Genomic DNA, 15170 nt, shown 5'->3' on the forward strand with positions numbered 1-15170 from the left:
CGCAAGGCATTCAAGGTCACACTTCATCCCCTCAAAACCACCACAGGCAGATTACTTGGCCTGGGCCTCGACATTACGATCGGGGAACTCCTGGAGGCCCACCGACAGGCCCAATACATAAGGCTTACGCAAACCTCCACAGGCCGATATATCCTGGACTCCCTCGGAATCAGAATATCGGCCAACAACCAAACCCACCTCCCCATTCCTCGACCCCTTCACCGAAAGCTGGTCATCAAGCCACTGCCAAGAAATATATACCCCTCCCACCATGAGCACCGCCGCAGAGCCCGTGCGAAGGCATTCCGTCGAATGTACGGCTCCGAGCCGGATGCCGTATGGGTGGACGCTGCCTGCACGGGTGATGAAGCAACCGCCGCAGTGGTGGACTCCTCTTCATCCGCCCTCCTCACGCTACATCTCCCCCCAGACACCACCGCAGACGCTGCAGATGAAGCCGCCCTACCAATTGCCATCACTCGCACGGAAGCCCGGCAGATTTTAACAGACTCTAAAACTGCAATTCTAAATTTTGCATGAGGCCGAGTCCACGTTTATGCTTTTGGCATACTAGGCTCGCCAGATGGACCCCCACCCCGCCATGTTGAGCTTATATGGGTCCCTGCGCACTCCGCGAATCCCGGAAACGAGGCCGGCAACCTGTTACACGAGGTACACACGCGCACACACACACACACACACACACACACACACACACACACACACACACACACACACACACACACACACACACACACACACACACACACACACACACACACACACACACACACACACACACACACACACACACACACACACACACACACACACACACACACACACACACACACACACACACACACACACACACACGCACACACACACACACACACACACACGCACACGCGCACACACACACACACACACACACACACACACACACACACACGCACACGCACACGCACACACACACACACACACACACACGCACGCACGCACGCACACACACACACACACACGCACGCACGCACACACACGCACACGCACACACACACACACGCACACGCACACGCATACAAACACCACACCCGCGCACACACACACACACACACACACACACACACACACACACACACACACACACACACACACACACACACACACACACACACACACACACACACACACACACACACACACACACACACACACACACACACACGGGACATACAATTGAGTGCAGTGGGGTTGTGCGGGAACCCATCAATCCCTCTCAACCAATAATATTTTTTTCTCTCACTATGGACGGAGTGAGTAGGCCGGAGCCCTCTACGTCGTCTTGACGATTTTGCTAAACCATGCTTAGCTGAGCTGAACTGCAACCATTTTTTGTTAGGACAGGATTCTAGCGGCGCTTATGCCGATCCTTCTGTGTTTGTGCCCTAGCTGCATCTTAAAATTTCATCGCTATACATTAACTCAGTTCCTGCCGATTGGCCTTAGTCAGGGCTAGAGCTATGGCGATCTCTTCCGCTACGTGTGTTGCCTTAGTGCGCAATGACGCAACACTGATTATTTTTCCTTTGACGTTGACTAATGCTCCCGCATTCGCGTTTTCCTCCGTTCTGTACTTGGACGCGTCCACAAGAGATTGTTACAAGTCAGTTAAAACTTATCCGCCGCGGTGGCTCAATGATAAGGGCGCTCGGCTACTGATCCGGAGTTCCTGGGTCCAAATCCGACCGCGGCGGTTGCGTTTCGATGGAGGCGAAACGCTAAGGCGCCCGTGTGCTGTGCGATTTCTGTGTACTTTAAACATCTCCAGGTGGTCGAAATTATTCCGGAGCCTTTCGCTGTGGTACCTCTTGCTTCCTTTCTTCTTTCACTTCCTCCTTTATACCTTCCCATACGGCGCAGTTCAGGTGTCCGCCGATATATGAAGGAGACACTGCGCCATTTCGTTTCCCCCAAAACGAACTCACCACGTTAAAGCTTAAATATGACTGGTAGCATATAAACACACTTTATGTCTAATCGGCTCGTGCTCGCCTTCCCATAAACGGACTCAGTGGTGGTAGTGCTCTCTACCGCAGGTTTCAGCCGATCAATTAGAACAGGCTACTCACTGCTTTATGACACATTATGAAACCTATGTAAAAATGGGTGTGGTTTGGCTCTGGTTAAACCTGGAGTGACAAGATAGCTACAGCAAGCCTAGCGGAACTCGCTCAGTCGAATTGCAAACACAGACTTTCGCCGCCAGAGCCGTGTCGCGCCCGTTTTGCCGCCAGTGTGTCCGTGCCGTAATGTTGGCGCGCGGTGAGCACATCAGCTGCGTGCGCTGACCTCACTCCGCGCATGCGCACAATTGACTAGGCGGGCGACGCCTGCGTCGCCGTTGGCACACGGGCGAGGCGCGTGGCGTGCAGACCAGCTACGGGCTATGATGTCACTCCGCGCATGCGCACAGCTGGCGGAGCGGTGGTGCCATTGCTCAGCGCGCAGCCACACTGACCTCGCGATGGGGTTGGCGTAGTATAGCTATCGCTACAAAAGTAGAATAGCGGTGTTCCGGGAGGAGTCGCGATACACAGAACTAAAAGTGTTTCCTTTGAAGCCACAGCTGGCTGCGCACCGTCGTTTTTTTGCTGCGGCCCGTAGGTGTGAAGACAGGCACACGAGAAAAAAAAAACAGTGAGATGCCTTTCACATTTTGGTGTTGCAAGATTCGCTAGATCGGTTCGCATTTATTAAGCAGCTAGCGCTCTACGCCTGCAAAAAGCTACGAAAAACCCCACCTAGTGTTTTGGGCACCTACGATCAGCTGCAGCCAATAAAAGCGCAGACAGCGCCACTCCCGTGACAACCTAGTGGGCACCCTTAGTTTCTCCTAAGCCCAGCCGCCTCCTTGCCCGTTTTCGCATCCAACACACCACTCTCATGGAAGAGCGCGTACGTATTCCATCCCTGTGGAGATGCGCCCATCACGTGCACCCTCTTCCCGCGAACATGAACCATGAGGAACATAATGGCCGGCGCCTGGCGCGGGTGGAAGCCCTGGCTCGCCACTGGATGGAAACCCGGCGTATTCTACGTGGATGCAACCGGCCCCCACTATGAGGGATGGTACACGGTGGCAGTCGTACAACAATCTAAAACAGTAAACGGGCTTACTTTCAGCGCCCGTGACATAAAACATAAGCAGGAGGTCGCCATTGCGTTCGCTGCGTCTCATCCAACTTCCAAAACAATTATTTCCGACTGTCGAGGGGCCAGTCAGGACCTTGAGTAGGGCTCGGTAGTGTACCTCGCCTACCGCCTTCTCCAAAACAGCGTCTACACCGGGGACCCCGCTCACCGGAATATTGTCCGGGCTCCTGCTCACATGGGCCTTGAGAGAAACGAGGCAGGTGACGCTGCCGCCCGCGCGGTCTCTCACCGGGCATTCCCCTCTGACCCCGACGATAAGGATATCGAACTCACTCCGGCTTACTCCTTCAAAGACATTGTTTCAGTCTATCAATCTGGCCACGGCCTATATATACCCCGTGTAAAGGTCTCGCAAAGGCGAAGGAGCGGCTTCTGCTCCGCCTGTATACTAATACTTTGCGGTTCCCGACTGCTCTCGAACTCCTCAACCGTTTTTTTCTTGGGCAGCTGCCCGCAATGTGCGGAGAAGTCTTCAGACATGCACCACATGCTGTGGGCCTGTACCTCCAACCCTGTTATCCCCCATCACCCCAACCCCACCCGGGAGGACAAGGAGGCAACCCCGCTCGGCTGCTCTGACCTACAGGCCCAAAGGTTCCTGGTTGAGCGCGCCAGGGCAGCGGCCAACGCCAATGGGGTCCCGTACATTGGCCCCAACTAGTGTTTGTGAGAGCCGGCCCCTCAAGAGTCGGTCCAATCATACCTCCCTGCGCCTTTTCTCGAGGCAACAAAAATCATTCACCCCTAATTTACGTTTGGAGCAATCATCCTTCTTCTCACGCTGAATATAACACAGGCGTGTGTGTAAGAAGGAGTTCACAGGATTCTGCTTCAGAGACGGCATTGGCGCCGAGCGGGGACAGGGAATAAAAGTGTTCCGCTTTCTCTATTCGGATTTTAGAAAGAAAATATAATTCCAAATACTGCAACACATTCGCGCGCTGTGCATTGCGCATCGTCTTCTTCATAAAATAATAGTACTGTTAAACTAATATTCACGCTTATGCTATGTGGCGGTAGTGTCAGAAACTCGTGCGTTGCATGCGTTGGCGTGGACAATATGTGGCATAAACACTGCACTTAAGCAAAACGTGTTGGCGTGGACGAAATTGCTGCAGAATCGCGGCACTGGAGTGTATGCTTCCGGCGCACATTGAGTAAATTGACACTAATAAGGAATAAATACAAAACGCATAATAACCCATTCAGGTACGTGGCGGTGGTGTCCACCTGCAGAAAATTGTGCGGAGAAATGGGGAACTGGCGTAATGTCTAAGTAAGATAGCTGTCCATGACCCACTAGTCAATCTACTCAACGAAACTGCTACTCGCCTGACAATTTTGAAAATAACTGTAAGAAAATATCCCGAGTAGAAGCACCCCAGCCATGGCTTAACGCATCAGTGCGGAGCTTCGCAGAACAAAAGGACACGCGGGTCACAAAACACTCACGGAAGAAGCCTTCAACTAGTGATTCTGTGCTGATCGCTTCCGGAATGCCCAGCATAAACTTCAGCCGCTGGGCCTTCTCAAACATCAAACACCAAATGGGGCCCTGGATCCATTCGGTGTCATTGATCTTCTCCATAAGCGTTCGCTTCACATTCCCAGCCAGCCGAAAGATGGAAGCCAGCACTGAAGGCGGGAGCACTGAGGTGCAGCAGACCCGTGGAAGTGCCAAGAGCATGCGTGAGGTGTCATGAAAACAGAACAGAGAAACACATTGTAGGATGACATCTTCACCGCAAGCTACCTTCAAAACTTTAAGGAAGTCCCAGTGGCGAATTTTGAAGTCAAGGTTTTCTAACTTCACTATAGTCAGACACAACTCAAGTACGAAGTGGCTTTTTCCCGACAAAGAACCTGCTTCCAGCCAATGGTGTCGGGCAATTTCCATGAGCCTATTAACGCGACAATGCGAAGAGCGGCGTGGCAATGTAGGGCGGGGCTATCCCGGCCATTGGATGGAAGGGACTATGCCCTTCGATCTGCCTGCCCCTCTGCATTGCCGCTCTAGCAGGCTCGTGAGAATCAGCCGACGCCATTGGCTGGAAGGGGGACGTTTGACGGGGAAAAGCAGCTTAATTCATGAGTTGTACTCAAATATAGGTGTAGTATTCTCTTATCTTATTAGTTACTGCGTCATTTCCTTTCCTGAAAACCAATTTTCCATTTTCCGGTTTTTTGGGAAAAGGAAATGGCGCAGTATCTGTCACATATATCGTTGGACACCTGAACCGCGCCGTAAGGCAAGGGATAAAGGAGGGAGTGTAAGAAGAAAGGAAGAAGAGGTGCCGTAGTGGAGGGCTCCGGAATAAATTCTAGCACCTGGTGATCATTAACGTGCACTGACATCGCACAGCACACAGACGGCTTAGCGTTTCGCCTCCGTCGAAACGCAGCCGCCGCGGTCGGATTCGAACCCGGGAACTCCGGATCAGTAGCCAAGCGCTCTAACCACTGAGCCACCGCGGCGGGTGGTGATGCGTTGGAAGGGCATAATTCTGTGGCCTTCGCAGCCGATGAGAGCTGGGTTAGAAGCGAGATTCTTTGACGACATCCGCGCTCGAGGGTGTTCCTCTCAGCCTCACGACTGCTTATTTAAGAACTTTTCTTTATATCTTCTATATTTTCTCTTCTCGTAAATGAGTAAATTAAGCGATAAAGTGAAGACATATCCTGGACAATCATATGCGGTTACCCTGGATACACAACGCTTCCGAGAGTCACCCACGGATGCCTTTTTTTTACATTTGTCGCACGGACCATGGATTCCTAATTTATCAAATCTTTCTCGGTCCGGCATCAAGTAAACTTATCGGTACGTGTTTTTTTTTCATATAAAGACATATAAAGCGGTTTCATATGCTATCACTGCGCAGGCGGACGCCATGTCACCCCCTTTCTATACTTTGCTTATCTCTTCGCATTGTTATACACTGACCTAAGCTATGTAATGATGGGGACTCTGCGTGTGAAGCATTACACGTTACTGAATTGAAAAGAGAACGAAGCGCAACTCATAAGACTGAATGAGCACGAGCAATAAAACCACCATGAACTACTGCGATAGACGTTCGGCATATCCAACTATTCTGGACAAAAAGCATTTTTCACCTAGAAACCTTTAATCAACGCATTTTTTTTCATGTAATGCAAGGTTTAATTGTAAGAATTAATATATCCGCACATCACCCGATAGAAGGCTTGAATTTTTTCTATTAACGTTTTCGCTATAGACAATAGCGTTCCCTAATGGTTTTTTAAAGGAATCATAAATGTTCGGTGCGATAGATGCAAACTCTGTAAAAGAAAGGATTTGCTACATATCTCAAGATTGAACCATTGCCGTCATTATTTTGGTAAAAGTATCTTACAATTTTGCAATATTGAAACATTTTTGTGCGAAATTGGTGGACATGGTTTGTGGAAAAGTAAAAGATGTTTGTCATACGAACCTGTGCTGAAGTAACGCTGGGAGACAGCCAGGGGCATCACGCGGACGACGTGTTTGTAGCAGAAATCCGTGACGTGGTCTTCCTGGCCGTGAGATTTGGTCAGAGCTTCCGAGTTCATCATCTCGCCATTGGCGAATGGAAGGAGCTGGTGAACAAGACTCCAAGAAATTAGAAGCCGAGAATCATTGCGCGCCATCAGGTTCCGGTCCAGCAGCAACACCACAAGTTGCGTTGCGTTGCCTTGCACCTCAACGCTGTTCTGAGCTTTCACCCTGTTGGAGGTGGCTTCCGCGATCAGGCGCACCCATTCATCTAGAAAAGGCGAACGCGCATGTTTTGATTAGTACAGCTGGAACAAATCCTGGTCCTCAGACCATCGAGTTCATAGTCACCGACGGTTTAATTAGTAAGTGGTTTCATTAAAATAATAATAGAAAGGAAGGAAAAGATTTTTGCTAGTACCGGCATCTGCCATCGATACTGGAGCACCTGAGCTGGGGTAGGATATCAAATATATCAGGCAGAATGAACAAATGAATTGAAAGAGGTGAGGGGTCAGGAAAAGAGGATAGGTGGAGGTGCAATATACACAAACTATTGTCGCATAAAGAAATGTGTCCATGTTGTGCGCGTGATTAGTTCATGATGGAGCAATAAAAACACAAGGGCACAGCACTATGTTGCCTACAACTGGAGTGGGGCGTCCAGTTGTTAATCGTCCAAGGTGGCACACGTTGAGAGTTCGGTCACTGCGTGTAACTACCCGGCGGAGAACAGACGGGAAGCCAAGCCCGTCTGTTCAAGGAATTCGGAGAGGCTCACCAAGGTTCTCTCACGGGTGCGCGCACAGCCCTGCGGCCACAATAGCGTTTTGAGGGTGTCTGGTAGTATGCCGAGCGCCTTATAGGCCGCAAGCATATAGCGACGAGCTTCGGCGAACGCGGCACAGCGAAGGAGCAGGTGCTCCAGTGTTTCCACTGCACCGCATCCATCACACACATCACTCGTCGCGATTTCGTGACGCTCCCATCGTTTCCCGGGCCACATGCAGCCAATGCGCGCGCGGAGGATGGCTCAGTGGTTAGGGCGCTCGACTACTGATCCGGAGTTCCCGGGTTCGAACCCGACCGCGGCGGCTGCGTTTTTATGGAGGAAAAACGCTAAGGCGCCCGTGTGCTGTGCGATGTCAGTGCACGTTAAAGATCCCCAGGTGGTCGAAATTATTCCGGAGCCCTCCACTACGGACCTATTTGTTCTTCTCTTCTTTCACTCCCTCCTTTATCCCTTCCCTTACGGCGCGGTTCAGGTGTCCAACGATATATGAGGCAGATACTGCGCCATTTCCTTTCCACCAAAAACCAATTATTATTATTATTATTATTATCGAAAGTTGAAGGCGAATATGCACTAATGACCACAAGGGAAAAACCGGTGAGGTGGCTTAGAAGATGGGACACTCAGCTGCTGAGCCGAAGAACCTAGATTGAATCCCAGACGCATGGGGCCGCATTTAGATGGACGCTTCACGCAACAGGCGGCTGTGTGCTGCCCCTTGTCCCTGCATTTTAAAAAATGAATGTAGATTAGCTCAGCTAATCCAGGATAAACAAAGCGAAAGCTGTCGGCGGTCATTGTGTTGGCGCTGGCTTTGACAAGGTTCTGGACGCCGATAATTTTGAGGAAAGGAAGGGAGCATAACTGGCCCCCTGGGACAGTGGACGCTTCATATGCGCTTTCAGGTACTTAGCGGTGGTGAGAGTGAGAGAGAGAGAGAGAGAGAGAGACGTGGGCTGCGTGCATTAGCGGAGCGGCGACAATGTTGTGGCAGAAGCGGCACTGCAGCAATAAGCTGGAGCATTAATCGGGTGACCAACCTCTCGCGATGAACCAATAATTTAACAGCTAGGGCGGCAGGGTGAACGCCCCGCCTATCCAGTGTGCGGAACGCACTCAACGTTACAGATGCCATGCCGCGTCTAGTTGCGCCACACACGACAGCTTTCGCTCTCAAAACAGGGACCGGATTACGCAACTCTCAATTAGCAAAGTTGTCAAAAACTTGTCAAAAAGGTGTCATTTAGCCTCGCTCCTATTGGTCGGTCGTGGCCGGCAAAAATTTTGCCTTTTTGCGTCATGGGTGGATGCAGATTACGTCACGGATCTGGCAGAAGTGGTGACCTTGCACACCTAATTATGCAGGCGCTAACTGACAGTTTTTTGTGACAGTCTCGAGGCGGTCAATTTGACCGTTGCGTTTGACAGAAAATGGCGGTTGTGTACACGGCGATACGACTGAGCCGGCCTTGCCAGTGCGAGCAGCGGCGAAGGAGGGCTCACGAAGAGGCCTTAGACTACGTTTGACTTGCCGGACGAGCTGTTTCGACGCATTTTTGACTGGAGAAGGAGATGGTGGAGTGGCTATGCAACGAACTCGCTGATATATGAGACAGATACTGCGCCATTACCTCCCCCCCCCCCCCAAAAAAAAACAAACAATTAACTGGGTGTTTTGCGTGCGAACGCGCCGTCGGTGCGGCGGCAGGTGCTGTGTGTACTGCGGTTCTTTGCCACCGGCGGCTTTCAAGCTGCCGTTGGTTACGAGGCGCACGTCGGCATCGCACAACCGATGGTAAGCAAATGCGTGCGGCAGGTGTTGGAGGCGATCTGCAAAGTTAGCACGCAGAAGGGGTGGGTTCCCACGGTAACCTCTGTGCCACATAAATAAAACACGCTTATGCTGGCAAAGCACTTTATTTTCCCCAGGAAATCGCACTTTGTGGTCGTCTTCTGTTTCCCAAGGGAAAACAAACAGACTACACATGACACACTGCAACACCTCTCATTTTGGCATTGTTTCCATCGATCGAAAGAGCCGAAAAACACAGACTTCGGATTTTTACGTTGCGGTCTTTGCGTTGCTTGCGTACGTAGCGTTGACAAACATGGCGGCGCCCTGCCCGCCGCTTCACAGCGATAACAGCTTCGTCGCTAATCCCTCGACGCGATATCGTGCTCTAAGCTGTTGTATTCGCCTTCGATTTGCCCATTCTTACCCTAGCACAAGGTTTCAAGCGACAAATAGCTTTTGTTTTTCAGACAGAAGGGCGATTTTTCAGCTATTAAGCCTGACGAAGTAGCGTTGGTCGTCGTCATAGCAACGGTCTCGCGAGATCTCGAACTAAGAGAGCCCCAAACCAGCCAAACATAGCCAAACCGCCAAACGCGAGGACCATAGAGTTTATTATTATTAATAGTAAGTTAATAGTAACATTAATAATAGTTAATAGTAAGAAACTCTGTGACGAGAACAGACCGAATGGCTTGGCTTAGACTTGTTTTGGATGATTTAGGCTACAACCAGTGTATGTGTTTCTTACTAGATGGCGCTAGGTGTAACGCGTGGCGTGCGTCGCGTACGTGTCACTATAAAGCCCCAACTCGATGCACACATCCTAGGCGTACGGCGGAGCGCCTACGCGCCCAGCGCCGCGCCGTGCCAAGCGTCGAAAAAAGTCATAAGGCGGAACCGCATGGCGCGTTTTCCGCGAGTGAAAAACGCGACGCGCGGTGGACGCCCGCGTTGCCGTCAACGCGCGAGCACCCGCACGAAAAAAGGGGAGCGGCGCCTTCGCGGCGCGTTTTCCGGGTTGCCAGACAACGTAACTCCCAACGACATGAATTGTCCCTGCTACCACATATGTAATATGCCCTTAAACTTACACAACACTGCAATAGAAATAATCTTAGTGTAATTACACAACGACCTTTTTTTTTTCCGAAGTGTATTTATCAAGCTTAATTTCAAGCAGGAAGAGTGTGTGCGAAACTGCGACTATGTACTTTCTGCATGCCAAGAGGCCGCTGCTTGTTTACAACTCGACATAGAAAATGGAGAGTCGGGCGCTTACTACAGAGCAGAAGAGGCGGTCGCGTATATTCCACAGGACGCGACGCCTCTCCACTTCCGTGATAAGGGCCTCGTTGAAGACTGCTTTCTCCATTTTCGATGAACACGATGCGCGCACGAAACAGTAGCACGTGTTTTTCACGTGCGCGCCGGTTCTGCAGAGCGAAATAAAAATGCGCCGAAGAGGTTCCGTCGAGATGCGCAGAGAGTAGGGCCATCTAGTGGCAAAACCAAAAACCAAAAATGCCACGTGACCAAATATCACGTGACTTACTTGAAATCTGATTGGCGGACGCGCCCCGGACGCGCCACACGAGGCGTTTTTTTCTACTCCGAGCAGCAGCACGCGGCGGCGCGATTTCGTGACGGATCATACTGGGCACGCGTCAAAATGACGCGCGCGTCCCACCATCCGCGCGTCAATCGCGCCTGAAATCGCGCCATGCGGTTCCGCCTATACACCTCCATGCTCCCTGTGCTGGGGCGTTCTCCCTCTCGAGCCGACCGAAGGAATTTCAACCGTGAAGTAAGGGGATTTGGGGGGCGCTGAAAGGACAACTTAAACCGCGAAGAAAAGTTCCAGGAACCTGGGATAGGTTCAAGCCATAAAGAAAAGAGTCCCCGAGAGCCCCCGCCGTCCTCCTATTGTAAACCGGACCCCGCTTCCGACGCGCGCGCAAGCGCGCGCGCTCAGGCGCGGATATCTGACATGGACAGATATCTGCCCCTGCTCGCGCCTGCGCGCGCGTCGCGCTTTGCGCATGCGCAGACAGGATCCAGCGTACGCCCGTGCGCGTAGGCGCTCCGCCGGTACGCGTAGGATGTGTCCACCGAGTTGGGGCTTAAGGGTTTCAAACGACCTGCGTGCAGGCTACGTAGACTTCTCACGTTTGCGTACGTGAACCCTCTACGTACGTGAAACTAAAACTCTCTAATTCTCTTCGGTTGGTTCCCGTTGACTGACGCCTTCCATAGGCTTCATCTCGGCGGCTATGCGGCGTCTATTACGCTCGGCAGTCTGGCGTCTCCGTTTGGCAAGGCATTCCTCTCTCTGTTTGGGCGTCTCCGCTGCTCTCTTCACCTTCTGACGCCCACTCTCTGTTTGTTGAGTAGCCAATTGCCAGGCGACAACCTCATGATTCGAAGAATTATTGTTCTCTTGTCCATACCTCCGTTTAGCAGCGGCTGGACTCTCCTTCTGTGCATCCATATCAAGCGTTGTGATAAAGCCGCCGATTACATCTCCGCCTTTTATACGCAATGCTGCGCATGCGGCGACGCGGGGTTCGGGTGATAGAGCGGCGTGCGGCAAGGCGGTGGTGACGAGCGCGGTGCAGCTGTAGGCTCTCTCGTTACGATAGTATCGGCGCATGCGCACAACTGCTCATCCGCGTGACGTCACATTCACATTCGACGGTGGAGCGCGTCCTCGGCGACAGCAGCGACGAAGCGCGCAGCGCACCCACTGCTCCTCTCCGGTTGCCATGGTAACGGCGCATGCGCAGAACTGGCCTCTCCCATGTACCAGAAAGTGCGCGGCGCACCCACGGCTCCTCTCCGATAGGCATGGTAACGGCGCATGCGCGCAACTGGCCTCTCGCATGAACCGCGAAATGCTCGAGTGGTAGCCCAGTGTAGCTTTCGCTACAAAAAGGGAGACTGAGGACGGGGAAAGGCTTTCAGGAATAATTTCGACCACCTGGGGAACCACTGACATCGCACTGCACACGGGCGCCTTAGCGTTTCAATGGCGGCGAAAGGCAAAGGTACCTGTATGCTGCGCGATGTCAGTGCGCGTTAAAGATCCCCTGGTGGTCAAAATTATTCAGGAGCCCTCCACTACGGCACCTCTTTCTTCTTTTCTAATCTTTCACTTCCTCCTTTATCTCTTCCCTTACGGCGTGGTTCAGATGTCCGCCGATACGTGAGACAGATACTGCGCCATTTTCTTTAACCAAAAGCCAATTTTCAATTCCACTTGTCTGCTTAACAACTTGAAAATTGAAAATGGCCTTTTGGGGAAAGGAAATGGCGCAGTACCTCTCTCAAATATCAGACGACACCTGAACCGCGCTGTAAGGAAAAAGATACAGGACGTGAAAGAATACAGGAAGAAAGAGGTGCTGCAGTAGAGGGCTCCGGAATAATTTCGACCACCTGGGGATCTTTAACGTGCTGTGACATCACACAGTACACGGGCACCTTATCGGTTCGCCTCCATCGAAACGTAGCCTCTAATTTTGTAGCGTAAGCTACACTGGCCGAGGTTGAGAAGTTTCGCGTGGCTCCTCAAAAGCCGTGCTGCGCATGCGCGACGAGTAGTGACGTCACACAGCTTACAGCTGACGCGCCGAAGCCACCGCGTGCACCTCGCTGGTCTGCGCATCCTCTGGAAACCGCACCACGTGACCAGCCACGGCGCCACTAGGGTTGCTCGAAAAAGTTCCAGCCACTCTAGCGCCGTCCCGCCGGCATCTGATCCGCACCAGGTGACCGACCACGTGGGCAGTCCCCCGCACACTCACTGAATAAAAAAAGCCCTGTGTGGAGGCTGGGAATCGATCCAGGGCCTTTGAGGCGGAGACGCTTCCACTCCAACACGACGGCTGTGCGTACGTTTTACCGTGAATTAAAGCGCAAGTAGTGAATGCGCGCATTTCATATATTAACTTTTCCGAACCTGATGCCGGCGCGCTTACGCTACGTATATCCTGGCCTAACAGAGCTAGGCCTTCATAATTTTTTTTTTCGTGTTTCGCCTCAATCGAAACTCGGCCACCGCGGTCGGATTCTAACCCGGATACTCCGGCACACCAGCCGAGCCCCCAACCACTCAGCCACCGCAGCTGTTTGAGTTCTTGTCGTTGCAATTCTTTTGTCATACGCGAAAGAATACTGAATAAAGATTGATTGATTGATTGATTGATTGATTTCGTTCTGTGTGGCTTTAAATGGTCATATGTTCCGGTCTATGCCTGCGACGTACGTCTAGGATTGAAGTGGCGGTGCTACGTTTGATGTGTGTGCATGACATGCGGCCTCTTATGACGTCACCCTACTTTCTTCACATGGTTGGAATTTGCTGTACCATCTGCGACACGCCGCCAGCACTCTCGTAACGGGACAAGCCACGCTTTCATAAGATATTGCTAGACGAGTCCCGTATTTCATTTCCGCCCACATTAGAAATCATAAGTTTGTGAAATTCTGGACAGCGTGGGCATACCTAACATCATACCGCTCACGGAGCTAAGCTTCTCCAAGATACATAGCCGCCTTGTCTTCCTGAAAAACACACGCTGCCGCACCAATACAATGCGCAAGAGCTGAGCGAAAGAAAAAGGTTTCTATGCGACTAAGAAGAAAGAGATCAAATTAAACTACAACGCCTCACTCAACTCATCAGTCCTTTATTATTTCTTCCATCCATTGCGAGAACGCCCGAATAAATTTGCCGGCAAGGATTGCCTTTCTTAGAAAAACGAGCCGTCCAGACTGTCAGCATCTCATTCGTCTGTCTGTCTGTTGTTGCCAGGAAGAAAGAAAAGGAAAGTGCACAGGCCTGCACACTGGCCCAAGCCGAGCCACAATCGCTACCACGTGCAGATAGTAGGAGAGTTGAAAGATGGGATAGAAAGACAGGATAGCAAAGACGCGCTAAAACAAGGCCGATGCCAGAGGTAGTGCAATACCGGACCAAACTGTGGCGGGAGTGGAGCATCCTTGAAACTCTCCGCCACATTTCCAAAAATAAGTCCATTTGGACCCGTAACAGATACTATACGGTGTCCGGACAGTCGATACTAAGCGAATCTCATTCGTTCAGTTCCTGCACACAACTTTCGTTCGGCTTCCCTTCAATCGCTGAGCGCATTAGGCGTGCGCCCACCGAGATGGCTCAGTGGTTATGTCATTCGACAGCTGAGCACGAGGAGGCCGCACAGATTCCTGGTTGCTTCGAACCCTATACGATTCAATAGGCGGCGGTTTCCTTAAGTAAAGTAAATGAGATTTTGATTACACAAAATCCGCTTTAAGAGCGTCAGACACCGCTGACGCGTCATCATAGCAATAGGAAGACGTACTCATGGGTGACCAGCCTCTAACGGTCAACCATTAACTCACACCTGCCAGGGTAGCAGGGTGGGAGCGCTGCCTATCCAGGGTGCGGAAGGCAAAGCCGGTTTTTGCAGTTAGAAACCAACGCCACGTATGTACATGAAAGCGAGACTGAGGCTCCGTGGTGGCTCAGTGGTTAGGGATCTTGGCTACTGATCCGAAGTACCCGGGTTCAAACCCGACCGGAGGCGGAACGCAAGGCGTCTGTGTGCTGTGTGATGTCAGTGCACGTTAAAGTTCCCCAGGTGGTCGAAATTATTCCGGAGCCCTCCACTACGGCACCTCTTTCTTCCTTTCTTCTCTCAGTTCCTACTTTCCCTCTTCCCTTATGATAATAATAATAATAATAATAATAATAATAATAATAATAATAATAATAATAATAATAATAATAATAATAATAATAATAATAATACTAATAATAATAATAATAATTGGTTTTTGGGGAAAGGAAATGGCGCAGTATCTGTCTC

Source organism: Amblyomma americanum, chromosome 5 (genome assembly GCF_052857255.1).
Source record: "Amblyomma americanum isolate KBUSLIRL-KWMA chromosome 5, ASM5285725v1, whole genome shotgun sequence".
Taxonomy (NCBI): domain Eukaryota; kingdom Metazoa; phylum Arthropoda; class Arachnida; order Ixodida; family Ixodidae; genus Amblyomma; species Amblyomma americanum.